Source organism: Cnephaeus nilssonii, assembly GCF_951640355.1.
Source record: "Cnephaeus nilssonii genome assembly, chromosome: 1".
Classification (NCBI taxonomy): domain Eukaryota; kingdom Metazoa; phylum Chordata; class Mammalia; order Chiroptera; family Vespertilionidae; genus Cnephaeus; species Cnephaeus nilssonii.
Genome location: NC_137072.1, coordinates 13,426,019 through 13,443,259, shown reverse-complemented (window position 1 = coordinate 13,443,259; position 17,241 = coordinate 13,426,019).

The following is a 17,241-nucleotide window of genomic DNA, read 5'->3' as shown; positions in this document are numbered from 1 at the left end:
TTACAAGTTTTAATATTAAAGTAGAAACTATATTCATCTAGATTCCCAGTGCTGCCTTCATGTTCTTGAAAACTCTTTTTTCATTTTTGGCATATGAAATTTGGTTATCTACTTTGTTGCCACATGTAAAATATTTAAAAGTTTATGAAAGATTTTAATATATAGCATTTTTTTTTCTCTTCTCAAATTGTCATATTGTCCCTACTGATTTATATGTCCCTACAGAAACTCTTACAGCATGGTAAATTCAAATTTTGACTTCTTTAAATCCAAAACATTTCAATTATAGTTCATTTCAGCCACTCAACACATAAACGTATTATCCAAGCATAATAGCACCAGCAGTTGCTTCATCTTTAAAGTTAAATTGTCTATGACTATTTTGTTAACAACCTATCCAATTCCATTTATTATTTTATCCTCCATAAACCACCACTTACTTGGGATTTTCTCCCAAGGTAAAGTGCCCTCCTTGTCTTAAATTTCTTCTCTATGGACATAAATTCAATTTTGATGATGTAAGTGCCTTCAAACTCTATTGTCTCCTTGCCCTTCCTCTTATCTGTTGATAAAACACCATCATAGATTTATCGTCTTTATCTGTCTTTTCTTATCTGGGTCTCTGAGTACTAAAGAAAATCATCCAATCTAATACATCAGGTAAATTTTCAATTTATTGTGATCAATCTCATCTAGGCTTTAATCAATAATTTACAGAACAATTGAGATTTAATTTAAAAGCTCCATGGAATGTTATCTCTGAGATCTTTTAAATAAATCTAGTAAAATAGCTATGATATTTTAGCAAATATCTTTTAATCCATTAGGTAATTGCAAATTTAAAAAAGGGGAATTGTCCCTTATAAAAACAACTGCTCAAAACAAGAATTTTTGAATATTTTGCATAGTTAATTGTCAGAGCTAATATTAATAACAAACATAAAACAGTTTGGGTGGTTGATGTTTAAAATCAAATACAGGCATTTCACAAATTGCTACCAATGTAATTTTTATTATTTCAGATAGATTTATCTTGTCCTTTAGTGTCTCTGAACATGGAAATTCCCAGTCAGGTATTAGTATTTATAACTTGATTCAAAATTTACTTATTTTAGATATATTTTATTTGCAGTATAATTCTCAAATTTGGTGTGAGTGTGTGTGTATGTGTGTGTGTGTGTGTTTTAGACCCAGTTTTATATCCATATACTACTGTATGCAACTTGAATTTATTTAGTACGCTTATCACTAGGACCTTTAAGATTGGTATCATGAAAGAAATATGTCCCCATTTTTCTCTTGGTGAATGTAAGATTTCAGAGGGCAGGAAACACATCTGAAATATTCCTTGATGGCCTTGTATTAATAGAAGAAAATTTAATAACTTTTCAAAAATGGTGGTAATTTAAATACATTAAAATTATGCTGACTTTTCTCATCTCTTTTTTACTCTCCCCTGGTACATGAATACACAAACAAGCAACTTTTCTGAACATCAGAAATTTATTATCATGCCAGCCTAATACTATGGGAGTGGAAAAAGAATTCTCCTCACACCTTTCTAAGTTCTGACTGGGCTAGTATTAGATTAACATGAGACAGACTAACAAGAGAACATGTCTAAATTTTTATGTATGCACATACAAGGGTGTCATAGGAATTTGAGATCCTAGGACACATTGAGCAGTTAAGGTTTATATGCCATTTTGGACTAAGGAGCAGAAGAAAAGGATCTAGGATTCTGAAAGGAAAGCAGGCAATTCACAGGTAGATGAGTATTAAACTTTCAGTATGAATTACTAAATTTGAAGTTGTATTTTTTATACTTTATTTGTAGATTTAACACAGTTTGATAAATATTATGTGGAAGAAATTAGCTTTATTTCCTTTTAAAATCAGATATAATTAAATGATTTTAATTATAAAAATTATATTTAATGTGCCCATTCCCTTTGGCACATTCACGTGGTTCAGGTGGCTTTCAATAAATTATAAGTAGCAATAATTAAAATATTTACATTTATTTTTTATATTTTGGTAAATTAATAATTTTGAGTACTTTAAAAAACAATTGTATTGAAATATAATTGGAATAAAATAAATGGCACATCAATCAAATGTGCATTTTGATAAGGGTTACAATTTTGTTAAGTCAACATTTGTTAAAGGTGAGCCACAGTTTTCAAAAAATACTGCAAGAGAAATTGAGTTAGAGTCCATTTCTAACAGCCCCTGGTGGAGGTATACAGCTTGTCTTGAGATGTCACATGGGGTGGTCAAGGCAGGGTGCAGACAGAGCGGCAGGACCTGGGGCACATGCCCCACAGCCCACTTGACCAAACAAAATGGATGCTGATACAGCAATACCATGGAGTAGCTTAGCTAAACTCTCCAGAAGTTATGGCATACGTATACATATCAAAAGCAATCACCACCATCAACATAATGCGAGACCAGATTATGATGGATCTATGATATTCTGTTTAGGATTTTCATTTTATTCCACAAGGGGCAATAACCATTAAGTGGTTTATTTGCAAGTAACTAAAACAAGTATACATTTTAGGACCATAATCTGGGACCAGTATGAAGGATGAGAGGAGCAAGCACAGGCACTGAGGGTCTACTTCTAATGAGGGGACTCTTATGGCAATGAGAATGGAAATGGATCCTGTCAGTAATTTGCTCTACAAGAGAAGGAGCACGGTACATGTAGCTTCCACAGTACCTTGCTTTGCTTTCTGGCTTCTCATTCTCTAAACTCCATCATTAATCTGCCTCATTGTATTCCAATTATATATTTAAAATGATGTATTTGTGATGTATACATTCATTTAAACTGCATTAGTTTAAAAGTTGTGTTCATCTGTGCTGGTAATAGTCACTTAATTTCTTAAGCAGTTAGCAGCCATCTGAATATGATGCTATCTTTTTCTCCAAAATATTTAAAGTAGTTGTAGAAAACTTATATTGATAAAATCTTATTACATTTTAAATAGGTGTAAATTGTAAGCAACTAAAAATATTTTTAATATTCTATATTTTTAAACTTTCCAAAAATCCTTACTTTTTTGGCTTCTAATGTGTATGAATTAATGAGGTTCTTGCTGTAAAATATATTCCAATTTTCTCACTAATCAAAATTCATTCTCGCCTGCTATGATGGTGTGGTTTGGTTGATTGAATATTATGTTCTCTGTGGTTTCTCCACTCACAGGTCAATTAACTCCTTTGCTTCAACCTCTGTGTTTGGAAAATGGCTCTCTTATGGCTTGTAATTCAGTTTTGTCACAGGACTGCTGTGAAGTATAATGAAGGAGGAAATAGCACTGACAAATTGATATTGAATGGAACTAAGGATTCAAAGATCTGTGATTTGCACCTGGTCTTGCTAGTTAAGAAACATTGTAAATAAACAACTTTTTCTATGCCTAAATTGTCCTTGTATAAAATAATAAAGTGGATTTTTGTTGTTGTTGCTGCAAAGACTTTAAGGACCACCTGTGAGAGAAGACGTAATAGCAAGAAGTAAAAGTAAAGAATATTTAAATTGAACACAGAAAAAAGGTGATTTTGGAAAGAAAATAAAAAAAAGAAATGAAGTGATGTACTTCATGAGGGAGAGGACAAGACTTGAGACTGAGTCATTTTTCCTCACGCAGTTGTAGGAACATTACAGTACAAATTGAAACTAAGAAGTAAGATGTGTAAAGAGCCAGGATGAGATTGTGTGAGAAGATAGAATAACCAGAAAGCTGATTGTCCTAGTAATAGCTTGGCTACCAGTTCATTCTGCCCTCAAAAATGAGGTGATAAAGATGATTTAAGGATAAACAAACAAACCATATATGGAGAGCAGACAAGTCACCAGAAGATCTAAAGCCAATTCCTTATTTGAAGATATTCAGAAGAAATGGCTGTGGATGAACCCTTGGATGATGTGAAGGGTTTTGTGTGCCTTTTACAGGTGCTAGTTATAGGAGAGTATTACCTGGTATATAAATTGCAGAAACACATGGATTTTTAAAAGAACAATTGGAAGAAATGTGATTGAATTCAAGAAATACAGTGGTGTTTTTTTAATTTATATTTTTTATTGATTTCAAAGAGAAAGGGAGAGGGAGAGAGAGAGAAACATCAATGATGACAGAGAATCACTGATTGAGCCCAAAACCTGGGCATGTGCCTCTGACTGGGAATCAAACTGTGACCTGGTTCATAGATTGACACTCAACCACTGAGCCACACCGGCTGGGCAAGAAATACAGTTTTTATGTTTATTTTATTCATTTAATTTTTTACACCAGAGACTATCTGCATTGCTATTAACATTGTTAAATAGGGCAGGGTTATAGTGTCTTAATCTATTTTGAATTTTGTCATTTCCTCAGATAACAACTTCGTTTTTAAATAGTTCAACTTCATTGTTATTCATGAGATTCCCGGTGTGATTACAGGAATATGAGATGAGACTGAATATAATAAAAAAGGTAATAATAATTCATTATCAATCATCCTTTATTATGGAGTAAAGAAAACCTATCGTAAGTATATTTAGTAATATGAGAGCAGCCATGAATATATAAAGTGAAAAGTCAAGTGAATAAGCCTCATGCTCAAGTTTAGACATGTGTCAAAGAAAGATTAGATATTAACATGTATTCCTAACATTGAAAATGCAGAGAACTGATGTATAATACTAAATCTTACTCAGATCAATTTCAAAAGTCACAGATTTTTATTAGAATATACCACTTTAATAATATGAGTAAATATGAAAATTATTTTATCCTTAAAATGTATGAACTATTCCTAAGGTTTTGTCTTGTTACGTGGGAGGAATTAAAATGCAATTTAATGTCATTTTATGCTAATAACAGTAAAGCAATTTTAAAGTAATCTTCTTATAGAATTTTATTTGTCAATGATTCAGTGAAACATCATTATTCTGAATCTCTTGCACTCTTACCTTTCATTTTTCCAGGTGTTACCTCTTTTCCTAATTCCTGCTGTCTGACTAGAAACCTCTAGATGAATTTTTGCAATGAAGATGTTAACTAGAGCAACGGAAGAAGTAATCTTAAGTGGATGCTGCCTGACTGGTAGAAAAGGATCTTGCACAGCGTGTCATGGCCATTTCTTTACTTTCCCCATTGGTGGGGTGATTACCTGTTTCTTTCTCGTGGTGATGATGCTGGCTACTGTACCACCAGAGTGCTCTGAAGAGGAATGAAGATGTCTATCTTCTTGGTCTAGTTCACCAGGTGACCTCTGCCTCTGGGAAAGAAGAATCTTTTCCCTGTAAGAAGCAACTCTTTCCAAAGTTGGCTCTGCTGAGACTAAAGCTCTGGTGGGCACCGTGATTACAACTTTGTGAGATCCTGAAGCAAAAGTAAGTAGTGACCAGAATTCTAATCCACAGCAACTGCAATATAACAAATATGAGTGATTTATGTATTTAAATTTGTGATAATACTGTTATGAAGCAATATATAACCAATGCAATGAGGAAACGATCATTTCTTCTCTCTAGCCAGCTTTAAATCTTTTTACTGGTGAGAGAAAGGTAAGGTTGGAGAAAAGCTAGTTTTCTACGTTTTTCTTAACACTGATTTTATCTCAATGTCTAGTTCTGCTGTGAGGCATAATAAGACTAATGGAGGTAGGTGGGGAAGGCAAGTGGAAATTGTCTTGAAGGTTGGAGAGAAGTAAAAGGCGATTGATTATGTTATAGTTTGTTAAAAAAAAAAAAAGAGAGAGGGAATGTATTAATTTGAACCTGTAATGTAGGAGAAATTGTGGGAAAAGGAATGAAAAAACAAAATAAAAGAATGACTACTAATTGTGAAAGGATCAATACAAGAAAATCATAAAAATAATTTAATATTGTAAAAAATATATCTTCAGTTGATCCACCAAAATAAATAATGAAGGAAAGAGCAAGCAAGTGGGAAACAACAAAACTTCAAATAAGATTTATTACATGGAGTTATGAGGAATAGAGGTTAGCTTGATGTTACTAGAGAAAAATTAAGGTCAGAAATAATCAATTTTAGTAAAAAATAAAATTCCCAAACCTAGCTATGCATCTGTGTAGGAATAGATTTTCAAAAGTTTACCCTTACAGGAAAACAAACCAGATTCAAGGGGGCATTGGAAGATAGGCATGTCAAAAGCAGCCCAGAAATTGACAAATAGCATTAAGTGTGTTTTTCTTAACCAATCAGTAAAAATGGAAGAGGCAGAATACTGAAGTATGGAGAGTTGGAGTTTTGTTGATATGATATGGTTTCTCCTCCTATGTCTCCTATGTTGTAGCATGCACAGTTTTGGAAGCAATAGTAAGTCCCCAGGAAGGAAAGAACACTTTAAAAGATTCCCAAGGAGCAGGTGGGAAGTGGGGGTGGACTGGAAGAGGTCAATGGGGGCGGGGGTGAAGAGGATATATGTAATACTTTCAACAAGATTAAAAAATAATAAAAATAAAAAGAATTTTAAAAAATAGCCACTCAGCATGGAATGATGAAAAGGTTCTGGAGATGGATAATTGTGCTGGTATACAGCAATGTAAATGAACTGAAATGTCACTGAACTGTACACTTTTAAGTGCTAAATTTTACATTATGCATATTTTACCACACCCAGCTAAGTGTGACTACAGACTTTGACAGGAAGACACTGAGGCTATGGTGAGAAATTCCACCCGTGTAAAACATTATGGTACATGGTACAGTAAAAAACTTAAAAATAAGCAAAAAGGCTATACTGAAAAAGTTATACTGTGAGGATACTGTTTTACAAAATATCTGTTTTTGCTGAGTCCCTGTGAGAAAAGTAATATATTGTGATAGCTGTTTATATATAAAACTAGAGGCCCAGTGCATGATTGAATCATGCACGTGTAGGGTCCCCTACACGCTTTCGCTTTCGATCACGGGGGAGCTGGGTGCCTGAGCGGACAGGCACCCAGCTCCCACATTTTGCTTTTGATCGCTGGTTCACCAGGCCTTTCAGAAGCCTCCAGCACAGCGGAGGCTTCTGAAAGGCCTGGTGCCTGAGTGGACAGGCACCCAGCTCCCACGCTTTTGCTTTCAATCGCAGGGGAGCTGGGTATCTGTCCACTGGTGCACCAAGCCTTTCAGAAGCCTCCGGCGCGGCTAAGGCTTCTGAAAGGCCTGGTGCCTGAGCGGACAGGCACCCAGCTCCCCCGCTTTTGATGGTCCGCGGTGGGACGTGAGCTCGCTGCCCCAGAGGCCCCTTCTGTGCCGCAGCACAGCCATGGCGCCGAAGCTTAGCTCGAGCTGCCACTGGCGACGCGAGCTCAGCGTCCCGCTGGCCCAATCGGCCACCCCGGCCACCCCGAGTCCCGCCCCCCCCCCCCCCGCGCCTCCTGGCTAATTGTGGGCATAGCGAAGGTACGGTCAATTTGCATATTTGTCTATTATTAGTTAGGATACTAAATAGCATTTACTCCATTGGAAGCAAGATAGAATTTGAACCTTTAGAAATAAACTTGCTTGCTTAAAAATTGGATTAAAACTGTTTTGATCTAAAAGAATATTAAAAATAAATAAATAAATAAATAAATCCTAAGGAAGAGGAAGCTCCTCATTAAATTTAATAAAGATTTTTCTAGCTGTTTGTTAACTGTTGGCAAATGTTTTCAATGTATTTACATTTTAAATGAAGAGAAAATAGTAATATAAGTGGGGATAGTTGACAACTCTAAATCCACAAAAAATAGGAAAACATTATTTTAAAAAAGAAAAGATACAAAATTTGAAGGTTAAAAAATATGTCAATTATATCTTAACAATTAACCTCAAACTATCAGATATTTGTAGGGATTTACTGAAGTTTTATCTTATTATTTCTGACAGAGTGACATATTTGATCTAAAATAACAGGACTGTAAACATATCAAAGAATGCTTCAATAATTTACGAAAAATAACAGTGCTTGTAGACAAAAGAAAATAGAGTACTTATGTCTGAGTTCAGAGAAGCTATCTGACAATATAACTGGGATTCTGTTTTACAAAATATCAGGTTACTAATATTCATCAAATTTGGTGTTGAACTAGATATCAGTAAATGACACAGAAAATAGAAAAATATATTGATAAACTAGGGGCCCAGTGCATGAAATTCTGCACTTGGAGTGGGGGGCCCCTCAGCCTGTCCTGCACCCTCGCACAGTCTGGGAGCCCTTGGGGGATGTCCGACTGACAGCTTAGGCCCACTCCCTGGCAGTCAGACATTGTTAGTGCTGCCGCAGAGGTGGGAGAGGCTCCCACCACTGCTGCTGCGCTTGCCAGCCATGAGCCTGGCTTCAGGCTGAGCGGTGCTCCCCCTGGTGGTCAGTGAGCATCATAGCGACCAGTTGTTCCACTGTTCAATTGATTTGCATATTAGCCTTTTATTATATAGGATATACAAGTATTTGTTTCCTAAAGCTTTTGAATTAACAGGATTGATAGAGAAAAAGAAATCAGCATATTGAACCCTGTGCTAGCATATAAGAATATGCTTTTTTAAGGTGGTATTGGTGAAGAAAATGCATCCTGACTTCCAAATATTCAATCTATGTGTGTTCAGAGATAGGAGATGAGAAAAATGAGATCATGAAGGAACTGAGTATGCTGCTATCCTCAATTGTTGCATTTTTGAAAAGTATGTCAAAGGTTCAAATATGATGGAAAAATAAGTGATTAGTTTCCTTTGTAAGTGGAATACAGAGGAAAGGATGCTTGAACTAGGATTTGAAGATAAACAAAAATCATCAGGTAGAGAAAAAAAGGGAGGACATCCTAGAAAGAGAAATAACATATGCAAAGGCATATCAGTGAATTCACTGCTGGTGGAAATGTAAACTGGTACAGCCACTATGAAAAACAGTATGGCAGGTCCTCAAAAAATTAAGAATAGAGTTACCAAATGAACCAGCAATCCATCTCCTGGGTACCCACATGAAAAAACAAAAAGTATTTATTTCCAAAGATATATGCACTCCTGTGTTCATTGCAGCATTATTCATGGTGGCCAAGAAATGGAGACAATCGTGTCCTTTGATAAAGGACTGGATAAAGAAGATTTGGTAAATAATAGTATATACTATTGAATGCTAAGAAAAGATGAAATACTGCCATTTGCCACAACATATATGGACTTTGAGAATATTAAACTCTGTGAATTAAGTCAGAAAAAAACTAAGAACCATATATTAGTAGGCAATTGAAGTAGTTTTTTGTTGCTGGTTTTGTTTGCTAATGAGAACAAACAGAAAGCAAAATGATATAGTTTGGAGACAGATAGAACACAAATAAAAAATTATCTGAGAGATAGTCAGGTATCAGGAGAACTAATTAAATATGAGGTGAGAGTGAGGGTTTGGTAGAGGATGCCTAAGCTTTCAGATAAAGGCAAAAGGATAGATAATGGTGTCACCAAAAGAGACAGAAAATGCAGGAAAGATCAGATATGCAGTAATGAGTGGTAGAAGGGAGAAAACAAGATAATAACAGCAGTTTAAGAAAATTTTACTTTGAAATATAGAAATGGGGATGCCAACTAAGCCATTTGTTATATGGTATAAAATGTTATAATGTGAGTGATTTATAAATAGAAAAATATGTTTTAAAATCATACATTTTTGTACTGAAGTAAAACTACCACAGAAGACTGCACCAATCTTAAATGTTTAGCTTGATGAGTTTCCATAAACACATACACATTCTTGTAACTGCCGGCCAGTTTGGGAAATAGAATAGAAAACACTGCCTCAAAAGACCCTTACAGGCTCTTTTGAAACATCATCTTCCTTAAAGCAACCACTACCTATGTTCTTTAATACCATAGATTTGTTTTGCCTGGTTTTAAACTTTATATAATAAAACATTGAGCATATCCTTTTGTGTCTGGTTTATTTTCTTCAACATTATAACCTTTTCTGTGTCTATGACTTTTTATTTCTTAATCTTTTGATGTTTTTCAACCAGCCCCCCAAAACCCTCCTCTCGGACACCTGTCAATCTGTTCTTTGTATATTTGAGTCTGTTTCTATTTTGTTTGTTAGCTTATTTTGTTCATTATATTCCACATATAAGTGAACTTAATATGGTAAGTTCTCTAACTGGCTTATTTCACGTAGCATAATACCCTCCAGTTCCGTCCATGCTGTTACAAAAGGTAAGATTTCCTTTTTTATGGCCTAGTATTCCATTGTGCAAATGTACCACAGCCTTTCTAGCCACTCATCTACTGATGGATGCTTGAGCTGCTTCCAAATCTTAGCTATTGTAAATAATGCAGCAATGAACATAGGAGTGCATATATACTTCCAGATTAGTGTTCAGGATTTCTTTGGCTATATCCCCAAAAGTGGAACTGCTGGGTCATAAAGCAGTTCCATTTTTAATTTTTTGAGTTAACTCCATACTGCTTTCTACAATGGCTTTACCAATCTGCATTCCCATTAACATTCTCCCCATCCTTGTCCAACACTTGTTTGCTGATTATTGATGACAGCCATTCTGACAGGTGTGAGGTGAGATATTATTGTAGTTTTTTTCTTTATTGTTGAGAATATTACAGTTTGCATTTATCGGATGATTTGTGATATCAAGCATCTTCTCATATATCTTTTGTCCATCTGTATGTTCTCTTTAGAGAAGTGTCTATTCAGGTCCTTTGCCCATTTTTCAATTGGATTGTTTGTTTTTTTGGTGTTGAGTTGTATAAGTGTTTTATAAATTTTTTAATATTAATTATTTAGCAGATGAATCATTGGTGAATATGTTCTCCAATTTAGGGGGTCATCTTTTCATTTTGTTGATGGTTTCCTTGGCTGTGCAAATCTTTTTAATTTGATGTAGTCCCATTTGTTTATTTTTCTTTTGTTTCTCATGCCCAAGGAGATATATCAGAAAAAATATTGCTACAGAAACATCCAAGATTTTACTGCCTATGCTTTCTTGCAGGATTTTTATAGTTTTGAATCTAACCATTACTAGTAAGTCTTTAATCCATTTTGAGTTTATTCTTATGTATGGTATAGGAAGGTGGTGTGGTTTCATTTTTTTCCACATATCAGTTCAATTTTCCCAACACCATTTATTGTATAGACTATCTTTACCTAATTTATGTTCTTGCCTCCTTTGTGAGATATTGACCATAAAAGCATGAGTTTATTTGTGGACTATTTTACTTCATTAATCTATATGTTTGTGGATTTTTGCCAGTACCATGATATTTTTATTACTATTGCCTTTTAGTATAGTTTGATATCAGATAACATGATTCCTCCAACTTTGTTCTTTTTTCTCAAGATTGCTGTTACTCTTCTTTTGTAGTTCCATTCAAACTTTTTATAATTAAATATTGAGCATATTCTTTTGTATCTGATTTATTTTTCTCAACATTATAATTGTTAAATATTTTCCTCTTCACCTGCTGACTGACCTGAAATTTTCAAATTTTTCACTTATCTTTATTTTCTTAGTTACCTTATTGATAAATATTAATACTATTTTATCTTTATAACTTTGTCCCTTTTCAAGATCATTTTCTCTTCCCCAACTTACAATACATAGCCACTGTTTTCAGAGTTTTATATATGCAAATTTATTAAATTCTCATGACAACACATTGGGTAAATAGTATTACTATCACATATCTTCTCTAATAAAATGGTAATATGCAAATTAACCATCACTCCGCTACATAAGCCACGCCACCAGCCAAGCCACGCCCACCAGCCAAGCCACGCCCACCAGCCAATCAGGGCAGGTATGCAAATTAACCCAAACCAAGATGGCTACAGCCACAGAGAGCAAGGTTTCCCAGGTAACAGAGCAAGCCATTGCAGGCCTAAGCCTCCACTCAAGCTACAAAGTTTCAATTATAGAAGGTAAACAAATTCAAACAAATGGCAACAGAATGGAGCTTGAGAGAGCAGGCCAGGGTTGCCGGTGGCAACAGGGGAAGCAAAGCTTTAAAGCACACCCTGGCCGGGCCCACCCGCTTAAGGCAACAAAGTTTCAACTGTAGAAGGTGAATTAACTGCCACAGAGATGGCTGCCGCCCCGGAGGGAACAGCAGGCTTGGCTCTGCTCCAGGCTACAAAGTTTCAATTGTAGAAGGTAAATAAATCCCAGATACCAGGGCCTCCGCTTAGGTTGCCAGGGGGCGTGGCCCGCTTGCAAACCACCACAGGCCCCTCGCTCAGGCCACCCCACGCCCCAAGGGAACCCCACCCTGATCTGGGACACCCTTCAGGGCAAACCAGCTGGCCCCCACCCGTGCACCAGGCCTCTATCTTATCTAATAAAAGAGTAATATACAGATTGATCATCACTGCAACACACAATATAGCTGCCCCCATGTGGTCAAAGATCCTGCCCCCATGTGGACACAAGATGGCCACTACAAGATGGCCAGCAGGGGAGGGCAGTTGGGAGGCACCCGGCCTGCAAGGGAGGGCAGTTGTGAAAGACCAGGCCTGCAAGGGAGGGCAGTTGAGAGGGACCAGGCTTGCAAGGGAGGGCAGTTGGAGGTGATCAACCCTGCAGGAGAGGGCAGTTAGGGGTGACCAGGCTGGCAGAGGAGCAATTAAGCATCAACCAGGCTGGCAGCGGAGTGGTTAGGGGGTGATCTGGCTGGCAGGCAGAAGCGGTTAGGGGCAATCAGGAAGGCAGGCAGGCAAGCAGTTGGGAGCCAGCAGTCCTGGATTGTGAGAGGGATGTCGGACTGCCCGTTTGTGAGAGGGATGTCCGACTGTCCCACCAGGATCAGGCCTAAACGGGCAGTCGGACATCCCTCCAGGAGTCCCAGATTGGAGAGGGAACAGGCTGGGTTGAGGGACAACCCCCTGCCGTGCACGAATTTCGTGCACCGGGCTTCTAGTATTATATATAACTATATGCATTGTTATGTTATTTCTATTTTAACATATAATATTTTATAAAATAATATAAATATGAATCATATAATATTATTATGTAATATTACTATTCCTGCTGTACATAAGGAATCTGGGGCTCAGAAAGTTTAAATTGCTTGCGTATTAACAAACTAGGAAGTGATATAACTGGGATTTAAATTCATGAATGACTTAAATATTAATATTTGATTTGATATTAACATACCCCTAGAGTTAATCTATGTAATATAAGACTTTTGTCTAATCTAAATGTGTATATTTCCCAGAAAAAAAAGTATCAGAATCAACTAAAAATTTTTAAGAAATGTACATTTTCAGGTTTCACCCAGATTCATTGAATATGAAACTGTGGGACTTGTGTTTAAATAAGCTTAGAATTATTCATGATCAAAATTTTAGATCCACTGCTCCAAAACATTTTTTGCACTGCATTTTCCATAAGGCTGAAATGAACTAACTTTCCAAAGGTACAAACCATATAATAATTACTTTGTTAATATTTGCTAATGGCCAAGTGATTTTATTTTAAGGACGTCTTTAGGGACATTGGTGAAATGATATGTAAGAACAAAATATGTAGAGATACACATTTAAAATATGGATGGTTTTATTTAAATTTTGGTTGGTAAGTCAGGTAGACTAAAAATTACATTTCAAGGCCCTGGTTGTGTAGTTCAGTTGGTTAGAACATAGTCCCCTTACACCAATGTTGTGGGTTGAATCCCTGGTCAGGGCACATACAAGAATCAACCAATGGTCCTAACTGGTTTGGCTCAATGGATAGAGCGTCAGCCTGCGGACTCAAGGGTCCCAGGTTCGATTCCCGTCAAGGGTATGTACCTTGGTTGCGTGCACATACCCAGTAGGGAGTGTGCAGGAGGCAGCTGATCAATGTTTGTCTCTCATCGATGTTTCTAGCTCTCTATCCCTCTCCCTTCCTCTCTGTAAAAAATCAATAAAATATATTTAAAAAAAAGAATCAACCAATGAATGCATAAATAATTGGAACAACAAATCAATGTGTGTGGTTTTTTTTTCTCTCTCTTCCTTTCTCTCTCTAAAATCAATTTTTAAAAAATAACATTTCAGGATCCTAAATCAATGGAAAGCATTTGTATTGGCACTAGTATGAGTTGCTGGAATTAATTTGAGTGAAGAAAAAACAGGTAAAGGTAGAAACATGAAACAGGATCTTATAAAGTGATTTCTTTGATCAAAAAATATGTTTGAATAATGTTTTAAATGAATTGGTGAGAGAAGAGTTCTTGGGATAACTTGTTAAGGAATATCAAAAGTAACTATTTGAGAGGAGATTACAATTATTATTTTTATATCACACAAAATGAAGAAAACAGACATATGGGATATTTCAGTTTACTGCTTAGAACACTGATTTTAATATATGCTGTTTTCAATCTTAATGCATCATGCAAAATGAAGAAAACAGACATATAAGATACTTCAGTTCATTGCTTTGGATTCTGCTTTTAAAATCTGCCATTTTAAATCTTAATGTAAAATATGGTTAATTTAGGGATCTGAAGAGAACCATACCATACAGAATTGTATTGTTATATACCTTAAAGCCTCAGTTGTAGTCTTTTCTGATTTATAATTATTTTAATTTTAAACAGAATGTTCAAAGATGCATAATGAAGACATTTATCATATTTGGATTTATATTTTTATAAATAATTAAAATGTTTAAACAATAATGATAAGATTTTGTTAAATAATTGTGATCTACCCATATAATGAAATGCTATCCTTTATAATAAAACCCTAATATGCTAAGTGTCTTATCATCCATTCTACCAATCAAAGCATAATATGCTAATGATATGCTAAGGCCGCTCACCGCTCGCTATGATGTGCACTGACCACCAGGGAGCAGACGCTCCGACTGGTAGGTTAGCTTGCTGCTGGGGTCCGGCCAATTGGGACTGAGCGAGACAGGCCGGACACACCCTGGAGCCCTCCTGTGGTCCCTCCCTGGCTGGCCAAACTCCCGCATTCCTCTCTGGCTCCGATGGGGTCCCTCAGCCTGGCCTGCGCACTCTTGCAATCCAGGTTGAGGGACCCCCCTCTCACCCCCCTCAGAGCACGATTTCATACACTGGGCTTCTAGAAAATAATATAAAATTATGCTGACACATTATCCTACACAATAAAAGGGTAATATGAAAATTGACCGCACCTTCGCTGTGTATAAGCCACGCCCACCAGCCACGCCCACAAGCCAATCAGGGTGAGTATGCAAATAAACCCAACCAAGATGGCTACAGCCACAGAGAGCAAGGTTTCCCAGGCAACGAAGGAAGCCAAGCTTTCCGCCTGCCCTTGCTAGGCCTAAGCCTCCACTCAAGCTACAAAGTTTCAATTACAGAAGGTAAACAAATCTTAACAGAAATGGTGGCAGCCACGGAGCTGGAGAGAGCAGGCCAGGGTTGCCCCTGGCAACGGAGAAAGCAAAGCTTTCTGCACACCCTGGCCAGGCCCAGGCCTTCGCTTAAGGCTACAAAGTTTCAATTATAGAAGGTGAATTAACCCCAACAGAAATGGTTGCCGGCCACGGAGCGAGCAGGAGGCTTGGCTCCACTCCAGGCTACAAAGTTTCAATTGTAGAAGGAAAATAAATTCCATATACCAGGGCCTCCTCTTGGGTCGCCAGGGGGTGTGGCTGGCCTGCAAACCACCACAGGCCCCTTGCTCAGGCCACCCCACGCCCCAAGGGAACCTCCATCCTGATCCGGGACACCCTTCAGGGCAAACCAGCTGGCCCCCACCCATGTACCAGGCCTCTATCCTATCTAATAAAAGAGTAATATGCAGATTGACCATCACTCCAACACACAATATGGATGCCCCCAGGTGGTCAAATATCCTGCCCCCATGTGGACACAAAATGGCCACCACAAGATGGCCAGCAGGGGAGGGCAGTTGGGAGGCACCAGGCCTGCAAGGGAGGGCAGTTGAGAGGGACCCAGGCCTGCAAGGGAGGGAAGTTGGAGGCGATCAACCCTGCAGGGAAGGGAAGTTAGGGGTGACCAGGCCGGCAGAGGAGGGAAGTTAGGGGCAAACAGGCTGGCAGGGGAGCAGTTAGGCATCAATCAGGCTGTCAGTGGAATGGTTAGAGAGTGATCAGGCTGGCAGGCAGAAGCGATTAGTGGCAATCAGGAAGGCAGGCAGGCGAGCAGTTGGGAGCCAGCAGTCCTGGATTGTGAGAGGGATGTCCAACTGCCCGTTTAGGCCCGATCCCACCAGGATCGGGCCTAAACGGGCAGTTGGACATCCCTTGAGGGGTCCCAGATTGGAGAGGGTACAGGCTGGGCTGAGGGACAACCCCATCTCCATGCACGAATTTCGTGCAACGGGCCTCTAATCTATAATAATAAAAGCGTAATATGCTAATTAGACTGGACAGCCGAACAACCTTCCAGACTTCCTTCTGGACTACCTTCCGGATGAAGCCAGGGCTGTGAGGGCTGAGGCAAGCCCCCGTGGCTGTGAGGGCCGAACCCCTTGCACAAATTTCGTGTATTGGGCCTCTAGTGTATAATAATGTGAAATGACACATATAGTGGGGAAGAGAAAAGAAATGAATATAAAATAGTATCATATGTTTGTATAAAAATGTGCATTTTAAACGAGAAAAATTTATTCCTAGACTCATAACATTGCTTATTTCTGGTTAGCAAAATTACAACCAGCAGAAATTACATATGTTTGCTTTCCTGTGCTTTTCAATTTCCATGACAGTTTGATAACTAGAACAGATAATTGTTAAAAAGCTCCTTCAAACAATAATTCTAAATTCTTGAATAGTACAGAAAATCACTACAAGTGATTTTGAAAATTAAATGGTATTTCATTCATTTTTACTAGTAATTATTTATTTTTAAAATATGTTTTTATTGATTTTTAGAGTGAGGGGAGGGGAGAGGAATAGAGAAATATTGATAAGAAACATCATTGATTGGCTGACTCTTGCATGACCCCTATTGGGGATTGAACCAGCAACCTGGGCATGTGCCTTGACCAGGAATCAAACCCTGACCTCTTGGTTCCTGGGTCAACACTCAACCACTGGTCGGGCATCATCCTCTCTAATAAAACGGTAATATGCAAATTAACCATCACGCTGCTACATAAGCCATGCCCACCAGCCAAGCCACGCCCACCAGCCAATCAGGGCAAGTATGCAAATTAACCCCAATCCAAGATGGTTACAGCCACAGAGAGCAAGGTTTCCCAGGTAATAGAGCAAGCCAAGCTTTCCATAGCCATTGCAGGCCTAAGCCT